Here is a 16,369-nt window from a genome sequence, read left to right as displayed (position 1 = left end):
ACCATATATATTTTGTATTAATCACAGCGACGCATGACTCTGTATAAACATGCTTTGAATTACTCATGTAAACAAACCCATAAAATATATGGGTTTGTTTGGCCAAGCATGCACTCTTCTCTCTGTGAGTTACATTTCTGTTTTCTCGGAGCCCAGAGAAACATTTGGTCCGAATGATAAGGAAGGGCTGACTCCCCCGAATGACAGCGGATGACGGTGGGGGCTAGGGATAACGGTGGAAGGGACTCTCGCCAGTCGCTTTGTCCTCTCGGAGATTTTCTGATAATCGTATTCATATATAAGTGAATGAGAATCAATGTGTTTCCAGGAAGGCTTGACTTGGCATGAAGCTGGTTCTTGCTGTAGATGTCTTGTCTCCTCCGGATCTGTATAAGTTGGTTTTAATAAAGTTGCTGCGTCATTTCAGGCTATTTGTGGACTTCTTTTCCAAACGAAGAGCTGCTTCTTCACAGATGGTACCAGGAGTGGGGTCAGCACCGGACGACGGGAAACGGAGCCCGAGGGACAGGAGGAAGGCTGCCTGAGGCCGGCGCCGGCACGCGGATTTGATTAAAGGTGGGAGTTGTTTTATATCAGAGGGCTATTATTCCAAATTCGTACCTTCCTCCCTCGAGCGGCTTCAGTCTCCCTATCTCCGCGCGGCCTGCACTCGAACAGAAATTGTAAGTAAAGGCTCATTTTAGGCCTCAGAATGACGTGGCTTTGTTAAAGCCAGGATAAACAAGTAAGGATACCAGTAAGGACTTAACAGTAAGCTTAAAGTTACAGTTAGCACCAGGAGGGGAAAATGAGGTCGGACAGCCATATAGGCTGAAGCCAGGTGGCCAAGATTTTTCCAGGAAGGAACAGCCCAGAGACAAGATGGGGTATGCCATTGCATGCCAGGGAACGAAGGGCTGTGGCTAACTTAGAAGGGCCATAAAAACATGGCCAGTAAAAGGATTTGCGCAGGATATCGGTGAAGATAATGTTCGGTACAAGGGAAGGGGGAAAAGTGAGGTCGGACAGCCGTAAAGGTTGAGCCAGGCCGAGAACTTTCCAGGAAGGATCAGCCCGGAGCAATAAGATGGGAAGCAAGCTAATGAAAGAAAGGGAACCCCTTAAGGGAACCCCGGCATCTTTCATGTTTAAGAGGCATCATTTTGCCGCGGTAAGACCAGTAAAGGACTGGGCTGTGTTAACTAAAGATTTAAATAATCCCTGGCCAGAGGACAAGTAAGTAAGCAGTTAAACAAGTAAATCAGCGAGTGATGCCGCTGGACCAGATGCCAGACCAAGACCCCCCACCCCCCCAAGCCCTGAGCCCTGTCCCAGGGCCACAGGCGCCACCTCTCCCACCCCCGCCCCTGTTCCCCCAGGGGTTAGACCCCCAGAAAACTAGACCAGCCGCCCCTCAGGTTCACCTTAGCCCGGGCAATCCTTTTAGAGGACAAGAAATTAATGGGGCGGACAGCGGGTTCGCGGCCCCAGAAGGGCTAGGAGTATTGTATTGTACCCCTCAGTGGAAGGGCTCACGGAATCGGAGAACTCACAGCCTACAATCGAGATGTGTCCCTTTAAAAAAAACCATTTGAAAGAACCAGATTTGGCGGCTATGCAGGAGCGGGTGAGAACCTTGCTGGCTGAACAGCCCGGTCACGTACCGGAACTTATGCGTTTGTGGATACAAAATACAGGCGCAGATTGGCGGGACGTCTGCCACATGGGAGAGGCTGTATTGCCAGCGCGGGTGTGGGACCAGGCCAAAGTATACGCACGCTGGCCGAATGTAGCACCAACCCCGGCCCAGACCCTCGACGATTGGGGGGCCCTGGTCGACCTGTTGTTGGCCGGGGTACACATCGCACTAAGGCTAACCGACCAATTAGATGAAGCGGCCGAGCAGTGGGACATGGGCGACGATAAGAAGGCCGATGTAAAGGACGACATGTTGCAAATGCTTGCCCAGGAATCCATAAGGGCCCCCTCCCCAAAATTTGGAACCCACAAGGGCCCCCTCCACAGCCGCAGAATTGGGCCGTGCAAAAGGACCCCCCACCCCCCCCAAGACCTGAGCTCAGTCCCGGGGCTCTAGGCAACACCCCAACACCCCCCGCCCTGCCTTCCCTTTTTCACCTCAACCCACCCCCGTCCAACCCGTTCCAAAAAAATCCTTTTCCTTGAATGAGAGACGTAACATGAATGAGCAAAGATTGTACATGAGAGTGGCTGGAGAAAGGCATGATTTGAGTCGATCTGATTTTCGCGCGAAGTCTGGGAGACTCACTCGTATATGAATGAGGAATGAATGTATATTGGGATGTTAATTGACGTGTGTATCTGGCCAATGTATTTGTCTGTATGACATATGCAAAGCAGAGGGTTTCGGTGTGAAGCTTTGTAAGTGTTCTACTTGACATTCCCTAGCGACTATCCGAGGGAACAGGTGAGGTCCTGAACTGAGTCCGGATTTTCATCTGTTTGGGAGTTGTTTGGGAAGCGAATTGATATAAATCGGGTCAGGAAAGCACTCGGAGTGCCCTTGTCGACCTACTGTTGATATGAAGCGGTTTCTTGGAGATGGTTGCAGGATGGGCTGCTTTGTCTTTCGAGCGGCAGTAGGACGGAGGTTTGGAGTTTGTGGAACTGGAGGTTCAGAGTTTGGGTCGAAGTGTGGGTTTGACTGGAATCGAAGAGTTCATTCAATGGCAGATATTGTGGATTGTATGTGTGGGATGTATCGCTGAGGCAGCTCACCTTTGGAATTGGTGTCGTGTGGTGCATTTGGGGTCGGGGAGGTGGAGCGTCGGAGATCCTGTTTTTTTGCGATGTTTACGAGCTAGGGATGAGTTCTGACAGCTCACTGTTATGACGGCCCTCATTCGAGAGCGGCGTGCAGTTTTGGTTGCCACGGCTACGAGCCTCGCAGGAAACCGCGAGGCGGGAGTGTTGGGATTCGTGTGGAGGCACGAGGGTGCGCGCCAAGACGGGGGGCGGCGTGGCGTCGTCGCGTTGAGATGGTTGTGCCAGGTCGATCGGCGATCTCTGAATTTAAATCGGATTTTTGTCATGTGTGTTGTGAAATTAACGTCTATCCGAGAAGCCTGGCGATGTTCGTTTAATTAAAGTGTGGTACAAACCTGTGTTTCCGCCGTGCGGCTCCGTGGAAGTTTGGGTAGAGGGATATTGTGCGTTCGGGCAGGAGCCGAGCGAGCCGCGAGTCACGGGTGTGCTGTATGAGATTTGCTCAGAGTGCCGGCGATAACTCGCCCACTCTCAGAGGAGGATGTGTGCCCAAATGCATTGTGGGTCATTTCGACTTTGCTGGATGTCGGACGTTCATGTCAGTATCTTGTCAGAATCTTCTTCTTCATGTCATGTCCTTCATCCTTCATCTTCTTGTCCTTCATCTTCATGTCAGAATTAGACATGAGTCATGAGCCATGTCAGAATAGTGGGCACCTGCGACATACATGCCATGCAATGTCACAAAAGGAATACGTTATTTAATATGGATTTATATAAGGGGAAGAAACGATTTCTAAACTAAATTCGATTTCTAGAATGATTTTCTAAACGCTAAAATAAACGATTTCAAGACAGAGTAATTAATTTCCGGTGACAAGTTCCAACAGGAAGTCTTGTTCATACAGTAAGTGAGGTACAGTGCGGAGTGGCGGCTGGAAGATGCATCGAAGGATTTGTGTTGATCGATGCGCCGGACAAAGGGTTTGCTGGCGAGCGATGCTGGTAAGGTTGTTATTAAAACGCATATGGGTCTGGGGGCAGATAATGTGGGACAAGCTGCCTCACGGGCGCTGCAGGGAGAGTATTTGGAAATTCAATAATTTGAGCAGAAATGTCACGTTTTCAACAGAACGCTTATCCGAGGAAAGAGGAATATCGAGGTTTCAACTGTCGGTATGTGGTGTGGCTTGTGCCAAGGTGTGGGCGCGAGGAGGTGTGTTGATGAAGCGTTGTGCGAACGAGGAGGGATGTGCGAAAGGTGTGCACCAGGTAGAGAGGTGCTGCATTGTAGAGCACGCCTGGAAGTTCCTGGGCGGATTGTGACGGTTGTTGGATTCGTAGAAGCTAGCATTTTGCGATGTGGAGCTGTGAGTCACAAAATGTAAATGTAACAGAGAGATGGACAGGACAACAATGGAGTTTATATGGACGGGTTTGGGGCAGGTTCAATCTGACGATTACAGAGGGCTTTGTTCTGTTCACGAAACATGTAAAATTCATGGAGTTGAAGTGGTTTGCAAGAAGGCAGCAGAGTCAGTACTGGGATGCAACCTCGTCCAGGGGTTTTGGTCCAGCCTGCAAGGAGTCCAGGGGCTTGTTTCAGGGCTGGGTCACCAAAAATGGGATGCTGTGCCCATCTGGATGTAAAATTATCCATCAAGGACGGGGAATAATGTGCAGTGTGACTGATTGGAGGTAATAAGGATTTGTGTCGATTTCTTGATTCGAGTTGATCTGGAAACAAAGACAGATGGGATTAATGTGTATATCAGGAACATTTTGGAAAAGAAATATGGATATATGACATTACTAAAATATAACCAAGCAATTGAGAGTTCTTGGGTTAATGGGATATAAATAAATGCATCTACAAGTTGATGGTTTATAAAAATTTAGTTCTGGATGATACTTAAACGATGAACAATGTTGGCAATATACAAAGAATGTGACTTGTTTTTTGGGGGGAAAACATGTGGTTTAAAATTGGTTGGCTAAGTTTTAAAGATGGAGATGTTTCGCAGAACTCTTATGATTATTTATATGAGTGGTGGACTATTCCATGGCGAAGCATTTTTCAGTTTATTGAAAGTTGGATTTTGTAAAATAATGGCTTAATATAACCACAGTAGAAAATAATATACAGATTTGGGACATTTTGTAAACTTTCGAATAATGAGAAGATTCATAAAATTCATTTTATTTATTTCATGGAAAATATTTGGGTTGCAAGTGGAGAAGCATGGTATGGTATAAAAATAAAGAGGGAGTATCCAGGAAAAGGATGTTCAAGTGAACTTTGTGCTGTGAAAAGAATGTCGAGTTAATGGAAGTGTTTTGTTCGATTAATTTTGTTCAATTTGTGTTCAAATGACCATCGATGTTGGGGGCAAAGTTATGGGTGGATTTGGTGAGTGGTTTTGGGCAAACGAAGATTAATTTAGATTTATCATAGTTAAGTTCAAGGAAGTTGATTTGAAGCCAGAATTTTATTTGGATGCCAGAAAGGAGAAAGGAGATGCTGTTGTCTACTCTGAATGACAGGTGGTGGTATCCAGGGCGCTGAGGAGTTTGTTCACGTTGTAAAGTTTGTTTATTTATTTGTTTATTTAGTTTGTTTATTGTAGAGAAGAGTGCTTTTGGGATTCCGGAGCCAGAGTGGATAATTTGAGGGTAATAGGTGGAGTAGAGGACATCTTTGCAGTGCTGTAGGTGGTCCTTGTAGGCTTGGGAGTGAACTGATTTGGGTTTAATAGGCACAAGCTGGTCTAAACAGGGTGAGGAGGATGGTGTGATTGATGATGTCAAAGGAGGCGTTGAGGTGAGGAGGATGAAAATGTTGAGGTTGCCGGCATCAGAGGAGAGAAAAGGTCGCTGGTGATTTTGAGGAGAGCAGTTTCAGTACTGTGGCTGGAGCAGAATCCGGATTGGGATGTTTCATACAGGTTATTGGCAGAGTGGTGATGTTTGAGTTGAGTGGCCACAGCACGTTCCAAAACTTTTGACAGAAAGGGTAGGTTGGAGATGGGTCTGAAGTTATTTAGGGTGTCAGGGTTTAGTCCAGGGTTTTTCCAGAATGGGGGTGAAGTTTCACGAGTTTTTGGGGAAATCGGTATGTGAAGCTGGATTAAGTTGGAACTGCTTGATGAGCCATGGAGATGGATTGGGTTTTGTTGTTGGTTGTCTGGGAGTTCGGTTGTTGCATTGCCAAAGGTTTCTGTGTGGTGGACACACTCGTTGGCTGTTGTCTTGTGTGACGTGGAGGGAGATGTATGTGGCTGCGTGTGGCTGCCTGGAATCGGGAAGGCGGCTACAGTGGTTGATATTGGTTGTGGATTGTCCGGGGTGCTTCGATTTGCATAGGGGGTGAAGATTGGGATATTACATTATTTTAAGTAAGTATTGGCATGAGTAATTACATAAGTAATTATGAGTTATTATGAGTATTAGTTATGAGTAAGTGATTATTACCTTCGCAAAAGCGGAAGGTTATGTTTGATCGCTGTGTATTTATTTGTATGTCTGTGTGTGTGTGTGTATGTGTATGTTATTCGCATAACTCAAAAAGTATTCAACCGATTCGCATGAAATTTGGTGGGATGATAGGTTATTATCCGGGAACCATTTGATTAGATTTTGGAATCGATCGGGTCAAAGGTCAAGGTCAAGGTCATGAAAAGGTCATGGATGTGATTACAATATCAAACTTTTGGCGGGATAGAATGGTTTAATTTGAAACAAATCTTCCCGCATGACAACGTAGGTGTGGCTTTGCTACACAGATCTTGTAGTCTTTTATTTTGGCAACAAAAGTAGCTGCGGCGAAGGTATGCGCTCTACCGAGTGCCCGTTCTAGTTTTAGTAAAGTTACATGTTTCGCTGTGTTGTGGATCTGGGGACAAGCTAGTTTGATGGGTACCCTGGGGTCTTCGGCGTGTCTATGTGTTTGGCTATCTGTTACACCGGACTCTTGAATGGGTTTTCATGAGACGAATTTCAGACATAACAGTGAGAATCTATTTTGAGCGAATCACAGTGGGTGAGGAAAACATTGTGTGTGACCAGACACCAGAACTGACCAGAATTGAAATTGGAAGTAGACCAGGTTATTTCTATTATTTGTTTATTCGTGAAAATAAATAAATAATAGGGGGAGGTTAATGGAGGTTAATGGAGGTTAATGGTGGTTTGTTTGTGTTAATGGAGGTTAATGGTGGTTTGCTTGTGTTAATGGAGGTTAACGGTGGTTTGTTTGTGTTAATTCTAGTTGAAACTCTAGCTGAAGTAATTTTCGTTTATTTTTATTATTTTATTGATTTTTTGATTTGATTTGAGATTTGAGATGATTGATTTTTATTAATTTTATAATTTTATTTTTATTGATGTTGGAAACAGGTAATGGGATGCTGAGAGAAGGATTGAATTTAATTTGAATTGGACTGGATTAAATGGGATTGAATTTAAAAATTGAATATTGGATAAAATTGGATCCACTTGAAAAAAAGTGGATTAGGAAATTGGAGAAAAGGTGTTCTATGAAACTATGAATTGAATGAATTTAATCTATGAATTGGAGACCTGTAGACCAGGCGTTCCCAGGAGACTTGTGGACCAGGTGTTCCACCAGAGGAAAAAGACCAGGTGTTCGTGGAGCACTTCACCTGCAAGAACGCCTTGGAACCAAGGTGGAAGGGACCAGTCCAGGTGTTGCTGACTACACCAACGGCAGTCTTTTGCGAGGGCAAGACTTCGTGGATCCACGCCACGCACTGTAAGTTGGCCATACAAGCACCAGACACTAAAAGTAGTGGGCTCAAACTCTTGGGATCGCCATAGATTAAAGAAGTTGTAAAATTTAATTTCCATTGGGAGTTGTTTATTCTGATTTAACACTGAAATATATTAATGTTGATTAATGCATAAATGAAGGGGGCAAGTACAAAGATGCATAGAAGGAGTGTCTTTGAGGGGTTGGGAGTTGGGAGCCTATGGGAAAAGGTGTTTGGTTTCTTCTTCCCAGGAGCGGGCACAGTCATGGATAGTTTCCGGATAGACAAATTGGCTTTGGCCCTAGAAAAGGTGGCAAACGACACCGCTACGGCTCATGACATACTATTGGATCGATCGGATCGCGCGCGAAAATTCTTATACATTTAGCTGGCTCACTGACTGGTTCCAGGGATGGACGGGCACCATAGTGAAGTGGTTATTGACCGCACTGGCTGTGATAATCGGGGTAGTAATTTGGGGGGCACTAATGAAATCTCTAGTCCTCCTCTGTATAAGAAAGTATTTTACAGGATGGAAAGTGAAGAAGCCGCCGACAACGACTATGGCTCTGACCACAGAGGCCGTCGACCTGAACGGGTCCTTCAACAAGGCAGTTGCGACCGGCGCTCCAGAAAATTGCATTGAATTTTGTAATGACTGTGATACTTGTGCGGATCCCATGTGGGAACTGGCTGCTGCCTGTAACGGTGTATGTGATGACTGTGATACTTGTGCTATAAACCCCTTGCGTGTACTGGCTAACGCTGCTTATGTATTACAAGCTGACAGCTGCACGCCCCCTTCCGACCCAACTATGGATCTGATTGCGACACTGGGTCTGGCGGTCGAGGGACCCGACGCGGATGTCCTAGACCCGCAAGCCGACCAGGCGCCCATGGGAGACTTTGACATAAAGGAAGTCCCTCTCTTTTCTTCCAAATGTTTTAAGTTCAAATGCTTCAAGTGAATCGGATTTTTACGCTCTGTACCCTGATCAGGAAATTGAGACACAAGATACTGACGACATTTTGTATTCCCCAGAACAGCAGCACGTGAGGGACCTCATGGGCATGATCGTTGATTAACTTCGAAGATCTGCAAGGACTGGGTCTGCAAAGGGTGGGGGGAGCAAGTTCCGCAGGGGAGGTGGTGGCCCTCTGGCGGAGCAGAACCTCATCTGGACCAGACACCTTCGTTGTGGATCCGAAACGTTAATGGACTTTCATGTTCTGAGCCCTCAGGCTCCGAGCACGCACCACACGACACGCTCGCCAAATGCACGGGCGAGGCGCTTTGGGCGCACGATATGCCCTTGGGAGATACCCGCATTACACAATTATTTTTCAATAAAGCCCGATGTGGCACGTTGTCTCTTAAGATACTTTGTCTCGACGAGACAAGAGGAAGGAATGTCAAGTTGTAGATTTGTTATTGCCTAAAGTTCAGTTATAGACGTTGGTTGCTAATGTGTTATGATTTAAATGTTGTTTAAAAATGCTATTTTCATAAAGTTAATAAAGGGTTTTTGCTTCGTTTTAGTTTTGGATGAGGAAAGGCTCGCTTCGGTCGTGCTGGACAAATTGTATACGTGTGCTTTTTCGAGGCTAGATAAGGCCGGTCGTAAAACCACGCCCACATGCGCGTGATTTTGCGTAACGCTAGTAGAATGTTTAGATTGCAGACATAAACCTATCGTTAACCATATATATTTTGTATTAATCACAGCGACGCATGACTCTGTATAAACATGCTTTGAATTACTCATGTAAACAAACCCATAAAATATATGGGTTTGTTTGGCCAAGCATGCACTCTTCTCTCTGTGAGTTACATTTCTGTTTTCTCGGAGCCCAGAGAAACATTTGGTCCGAATGATAAGGAAGGGCTGACTCCCCCGAATGACAGCGGATGACGGTGGGGGCTAGGGATAACGGTGGAAGGGACTCTCGCCAGTCGCTTTGTCCTCTCGGAGATTTTCTGATAATCGTATTCATATATAAGTGAATGAGAATCAATGTGTTTCCAGGAAGGCTTGACTTGGCATGAAGCTGGTTCTTGCTGTAGATGTCTTGTCTCCTCCGGATCTGTATAAGTTGGTTTTAATAAAGTTGCTGCGTCATTTCAGGCTATTTGTGGACTTCTTTTCCAAACGAAGAGCTGCTTCTTCACATATATATATATATATATATATATATATGTATATATATATATATGTATATATATATATATATATATACCATTGGACCATATAAACATAAATATAAATATAGATACCATCGGACACTGCTATTCACGGGGGATATCTTCCTGGAAAATCCGCGAATTGCAAAACCGTGAATAGCGAGGCATTGTTTCAATGGAAAAAGGGGGGATAGGTTCCCAAGTTGCGAAAATCAGTGAATAGGGAGGAACAAACCGTGAATGGCGGGGCAAAATCCACGAATGGTGAAGCAATCCTGAGAATGTCGATGATAAACCGCAAAGGTCGATGAAAATGTCGGAAATGGCTCGGCAAATCCCGCGAATGTCGGCGATAATCTCGCAAATGGCAAGGCAAATCCCACGAATGTTAGCAATAATCCCGGAAATGGCGAGGCAAATGCCGGAAATGGTGAGGCAATTCCCGCGAATGTCGATGAAAATCCGTGAATATATATAATCCATGGTAGTTTCAATGGGAAAAAGGGAGACAGATAAATGGCAATAATAGATACGGTGGAATGTTTCATTATGTACAGTAACTCACGGGGATGACGTCTTATGCAGCTGGTGGAACATCCCGCGAAGCTCTCGATTATTGTGCGGCTAAAATTTGCGGCCGAGAAAGCCATGAAAACGCAAAGCATACAGCAGTGAATGTAAAAGCAGGTCATGCTCGTGGCTCATAAATCCTTTTTTGCGTATGTCCAGCTGCTTTATGCATGGCTGTTGAAAGATGGGTTTTTATGAATGTGTCAAGGTAGCGCCCCGTGAAATTATTGTTTTTGCGCCCTTGAAAAACAGCGAATTCGCGGAACACGGCCACAAATAGAAAAAACCCCACAAATTTGCGGGACACTTTTCCGCGAATATAGAAACAGGTCGCATTTTATCAGCCACAAATAGCGGAGTCCAACTGCATATATATGTATACATATATATATATATATACAGTGCATTCAGAAAGTATTCAGACCCCTTCACTTTTTTCACATTTTGTTATGTTGCAGCCTTATGCTGAAATCGTTTAAATTCATTTTTTCCCTTGAAGGAGCTGCGCTCCAACGCGAGTCGAAAGAATTGACGCGACCAAAGACGGAATTCGTCAGAGTTGCTTTATTGAAACAAAACAGCTCAGGTATTCTGACAAAAGCCCGTTTATCGGGCAGCAATATATATACACATTTATGTCGGGAAGTTTGCCCGGCAAAAGCTATACCGGGCATGCCCGGGTGTCAAGGGCGAGCCTTGGAAAGGCGAGTCTGGACCTGCCCGGGCGTGTTTGGCTGCGGCCTGGCAAGTCGAGGCTGGGCGTGCCCGGGCGCTCTGGACGAGCACTGGAAAGGCGAGAGCGGGCATGCCCGGACGCTCTGGGCGAGCCCTGGAAAGGCGATAGCGGGCATGCCCGGACGCTCTGGGCGAGCCCTGGAAAGGCGAGAGCGGGCATGCCCGGGAAAGACGAGACCGGGCGTGCCCGGGAGGTTCGGGCGTGCCCGGGAACAGTGAGTCCGGGCATGCCCGGGAGAGGCGCGTCTGACCGTGTTCTGGCCGGTGCAAGGCGATTGTGTGCATCCAGCGGTAACCGCTACACCCTCATCAATCTACACTCAATACCCCATAATGACAAAGAGAAAACAGGATTTTAGAAAGTTTTGCAAATTTATTAAAAATAAAAACCTGAAATATCACATTTACATAAGTATTCAGACCCTTTGCTATGACACTTGAAATTTAGCTCAGGTGCCTCCCATTTCTCTTGATCATCTTTGAGATGTTTCTACACCTTGATTGGAGTCCACCTGTGGTAAATTCAATTGATTGGACATGATTTGGAAAGGCACACACCTGTCTATATAAGGTCTCACAGCTGACAATGCATATCAGAGCAAAAACCAAGCCATGATGTCGAAGGAACTGCCTGCAGAGCTCAGAGACAGGATTGTGTCGAGGCACAGATCTGGGGAAGCCTACAAAAAAATTTCTGCTGCATTGAAGGTTCCCAAGAGCACAGTGGCCTCCATAATTCTTAAATGGAGGAAGTTTGGAACAACCAGGACTCTTCCTTGAGCTGGCCGCCCGGCCAAACTGAGCAATCGGGGGAGAAGGGCCTTGGTAAGAGAGGTGACCAAGAACCCGATGGCCACTCTGGCTGAGCTCCAGAGATCCTGTGTGGAGATGGGAGAAACTTCCAGAAGGACAACCATCACTGCAACACTCCACCGATCTGGGCTTTATGGCAGAGTGGCCAGACGGAAGCCTCTCCTCAGTGAAAGACACATGAAGGCCCGCTTCGAGTTTGCAAAAAAGCACCTAAAGGACTCTCAGACTGTGAGAAACAAGATTCTGTGGTCTGATGAAACCAAGATTGAACTGTTTGGCTTCCGTCTGGAGATGTGTGCTTTCATTTTGTGAAGGTTCCTTCAGAATCTCAAAATAATAAAAACGTTGAACAAAATAGAATTCAAATGAACAATGAAGTTATTAACAAGGATCACTCTACAAGTTTGCTTTCGATCCCTAATGCCCTTATATTGCACGACATATATATGTACAAGCTTTTCCATGAACCTCAGATCGGAAAAGCTATTTTCCAAAATGCTTAAAAGACCATGAACTAGTGAGGCACTCTGTGGAGTTCATACCTCCACCAGGTTGAACAGTTTATGTTTTGTATCCCACTGATAAGGCCTTTGGTGGTGGAGGTCGCCATAACATTTTAAAAGTTTCCATGTTCAAGTACTTTACGCATTATCGTGCCTCAGCATATTAAGAAATTATGGTAATAAAACATTAAAATCAAAACGTGATTTATATATATCCACTACATCCATATATAATAGTATTATTACCTCTACCACAAAAGATGGACAGAGGTTATGTATTCACAACTGTTTGTTTGTTTGTGAGTCGGATATCTCTTGTATGGGATATGCCGTTACAGTTATATGGACGGATTCGGACAAAATTTGATGGAAAGATTGAGTGACAAGGACAAAATCATTTGATTTCGGTGAAGATTCCGATGCAATAAATTTTTGAGTGATTCTTAACCATTGAGATTGAGCCAAAAACAGTATACCCAGGATATCAGACATGAAGACAGTATAGCAGGATATCTCAAAATGTTGTGGACAGATTCGGACAAAATCTGGTGGAGAGGTTGAGTGTGTGACAAGGACAAAATGATTAGATTTTGGTGAAGATCCAGATTCGGATGCGAGAATTTTTTGAAGTGATCGTTCACCATAAGAGATCGGTTGTTAATTGTAATATTGTACCATATACGAGTACAATGATGATGATAATATTTATTATTATTATTATTATTATTAACCTGATGATACCCAGAGGTATTTAGACAAAAAGGCAAAAATACAACTGGAAGTTCTACCGCAGAGTTTACTCATGGCAGGATCGTCCATGCACACACATGGACAGCTTTTGATGTCCAACAGAAAAGAACATGGGCAGACACAGATAAAATGCGCAATTTCTATTCCAATATGACACAGGCAATGAGAGTGACAATCTCGGGTTTTTCCAAAACCCACCACACATCATCAGAACCACTCATTGCAACCACATGTGGTACTTGAATCACAACGCTGGTCCCTAACACTCGACATAACAGGCGATAAATCTCTTGCACAGCTGTACAATGTACTTGGATAGACTGGGATAAAACAGACAAGATGATGAAAAAGTTTGAAGCGTTTACGTTTATTAATCAATTCTCATACTGCTTATGACGTAGGCATCGTCACTTATCGTTCAAATGTAATTCAGTGTAACGCTCAACCCGTAGCTATATATGCCAGCACTCCGACTCACCTTGCAAGCTAGATCACCTGGTTGTCTCCTGGTGTGTTTGTCCCTCTGCTCTCTTGATCGTCCCACTGCGTGCTCCTTCAGAATTGGGTCCTTCTCGCCTTATCCCTTGCGTGGAGCTGCGCCTCGTACTTAGGAGGAGTGCCGGTGGGATTGTAAGGGTGTGGGTGTGATTGTACCGAGCGTGGGAGGGACAACCAGAGTCACGACCCAAACTCACGACTCAGCCACACCACCGACAGACCCCCCGTGGCTCTTATCTGCATTTCCAGAACGTCCGGAGAGGGGCTTGGGGTGAGGAGGGTGAGGGGGGGGGGGATAAGGACAGGGTAGAGGGAGGGGTGGAGGGTCATGTGGCTAGAGGTTTGGGAGGAGAGGGGAAGCGGTTCCACGAGGGTTGTTTTGATGCAAGTACTCAAATCATGCAGTTGTTATCGTCATCATCTCCATCAACTTCATTCATACCTCATATCCTCTCATCATCACCAGAAGTCATCATTCATAATTATCTTGATCATCAGTGAACATTCAATTACCGCACAACTGCTTCTTTCTCAAGTTCGAGCATTCGAATGAATTTTCTACGGTGTAATCAATTTTTCAAAACAGCCTCTTCCTTCCGTGAAAATTTGTTAAATAAACGGGAATTTTTTTTCTGGCTCAAGAAAGAGCCGAACGATAGAGTTTGGAGCTATTTCAACTCACAAGGGAGGATGGGGAGGGGAGTCGAAGACAGGAGAACAATGGATGAAGTTGCAAACATGATCTGCAAGAAAAATGTTGGACTCTGTCTATTTATTACACATGCAGGAAGGGATAGGGCCAGATACGGTATGGTGGGGGAGCCAGAAATTCTATCATTTTGTGTACGTAAAGAGAAAAGAGTTGATCGGAATGGAACAAAATAATCTAAATATAGGACTGGAAGACAAAACCATAAGATGTGGGGGGAGATGCAACCTTGAAGCACTGGAGGGGTGAGCTGAATTACGAGGACACATCGCAACTTATTCCACAAGCAGGAGGAAAATAGAGACAAAAGAGTGGAGGTGAGCAGAGAAGCAAAACTTTAGCGTTTAACAATGAAGGGGTTTCTGGTTCAACAAGTTCATTCCGGGAGGGTTGCAGACACCGCCAAGTATTTTGGAATTTACAGCATCCAGGAGCTCGGATGCACTGAAACAGGACTTGGCCTGAAGAATGGCCCTGTTCTGTGGCTGGCTTTGGATTTCAAATTGGAAATGGTGCTGACCCCAGAGGTCATGACCGATGACCCCCAGGAGTTCAAGGGGCTGGGATTCTTGCAGAGGTTGAGTGTATAAGGAAGGACACGAGTTAGCTCTGTTTTTTTTTTTTAGGTTTTCATTGATCAAAGGCTCATGAAGGAGTTTGTTGGTCATTTTGCAGAAAGACATGGTGAGGATGGCATCTCCTTGAAGTCTGCCATCAAGGATGCAGGTGCTACCAACCTTTGTTTGGATAGTGGAAACAATAATTAATGTGTCTGGGAATTGAGGGAGTTCTTTGATGCAGACAAGTACCATGGTGGACCAAGGATTATGGCTTGAGATACACCACCCTCCAATAAAAACAGCTTGTAGAAGGTCTGAGATACTCGTATCACCCTAAAATAAGATCGGTAATATGAACATGCGAAAACCTTCTCGAGGGTCAGAAAAAGATGTACAAAAAATACTCATTTGAATTAAAGGAATAGTGAGAGGATGTCATGGACGGTCACCTGGAATTATAACATCTATGAACAAGAACGGCACTCAGTGGAGAGCATACCTCCGCCTGGTTTGCCATATCACTCAATGGTGAAGAATCACTTTAAAATTATACCAGCTGGACCAAAATTGAATCGATTCTTCCTCATCACACACACAACCTGTCCAACAAGTTTTGTCCAAATCCATCCATAACTTTTGGGATATCCTGCTATGCATCGTTTTTGGACATATCTCCCAATGGTGAAGAATCACTTAAAAATTCTACTAGCTGGATTGGAATCCGGATCTTCACCAAAATAGAATCGATTCTTCCTTGTCACACACACAACCTGTTCAGCAAGTTTTGTCCAAATCCATCCATAACTTTTTGAGATGTCCTGCTATGTATCGTTTTGGCCCTGTCTCCCAATGGTGAATAATCACTTTAAAAATTTAATAATCCTCATATCCGAATCCATATTCAGATCTTCACCAAAATCGAATCCATTGGTCCGTATGTGACCTGTCCACCAGGTTTCGTCCAAATTCGTCCGCAACCTTTTGAGATATCCTCCTATGTATCGTTTTTTGGCCCTATCTCCCACTTAAAAAAATTCTAGTATCCGGATCCGAATCCGGATCTTCACCAAAATCTAATCATTTCGTCCTCGTCACAAACGCTACATCTCTGCCAAATTTCGTCCCAATCTGTCCACAACTTTTTGAGATATTTTGTTCACAGACAAACAGACAAACAGACAGGGGTGAAAACATAACCTCCATCCACCTTTGGTGGCGGAGGCAACAACCAGTCATAGATCTTCATGATTGTGTGCAATGAGAATGACCATCGAGAAAGCCAAGGAGCTTGGCCTGCAATTGGTCACATGAGTAATCAAATTAACTGCAGAATACACAAACGATTTACACCAACCTGTACCACGCACGGTACGAGCACACTGGTGACTTTCGGTATGTGCTTATATCAGCGGCAGGTTTCTGTGGATACAAATTAATACCTGAAGGAGGTAAGAGTACCTCTGCACCTGTGTAATGGTAAGGAAACAAGGAGCGGAGGTTCTTTCACTGGGGATGCAGCTCTATTCATTAGGAAC

General features: G+C 44.9%; 1 protein-coding gene across 1 annotated transcript in view; it reads right to left on the bottom strand.

The window, feature by feature from the left end:
- The window catches only part of LOC137439535 (uncharacterized), a 48,156-nt gene extending 33,938 nt beyond the window's left edge, over nucleotides 1-14,218 (bottom strand). Inside the window, exon 1 of the mRNA XM_068135373.2 lies at nucleotides 13,546-14,218. The gene's annotated coding sequence lies outside the window, so the exon portion shown is untranslated. The remainder of the gene's footprint in view (nucleotides 1-13,545) is intronic.
- Nucleotides 14,219-16,369: the final 2,151 nt, after the last annotated feature.

Source organism: Myxine glutinosa, chromosome 14 (genome assembly GCF_964187855.1).
Source record: "Myxine glutinosa chromosome 14, kmMyxGlut1.1, whole genome shotgun sequence".
In the NCBI taxonomy this organism is placed as follows: Eukaryota; Metazoa; Chordata; class Myxini; order Myxiniformes; family Myxinidae; genus Myxine; species Myxine glutinosa.
Note: the sequence above shows the minus strand (reverse complement) of the source record. Positions and strands in the feature narration are given on the sequence as shown.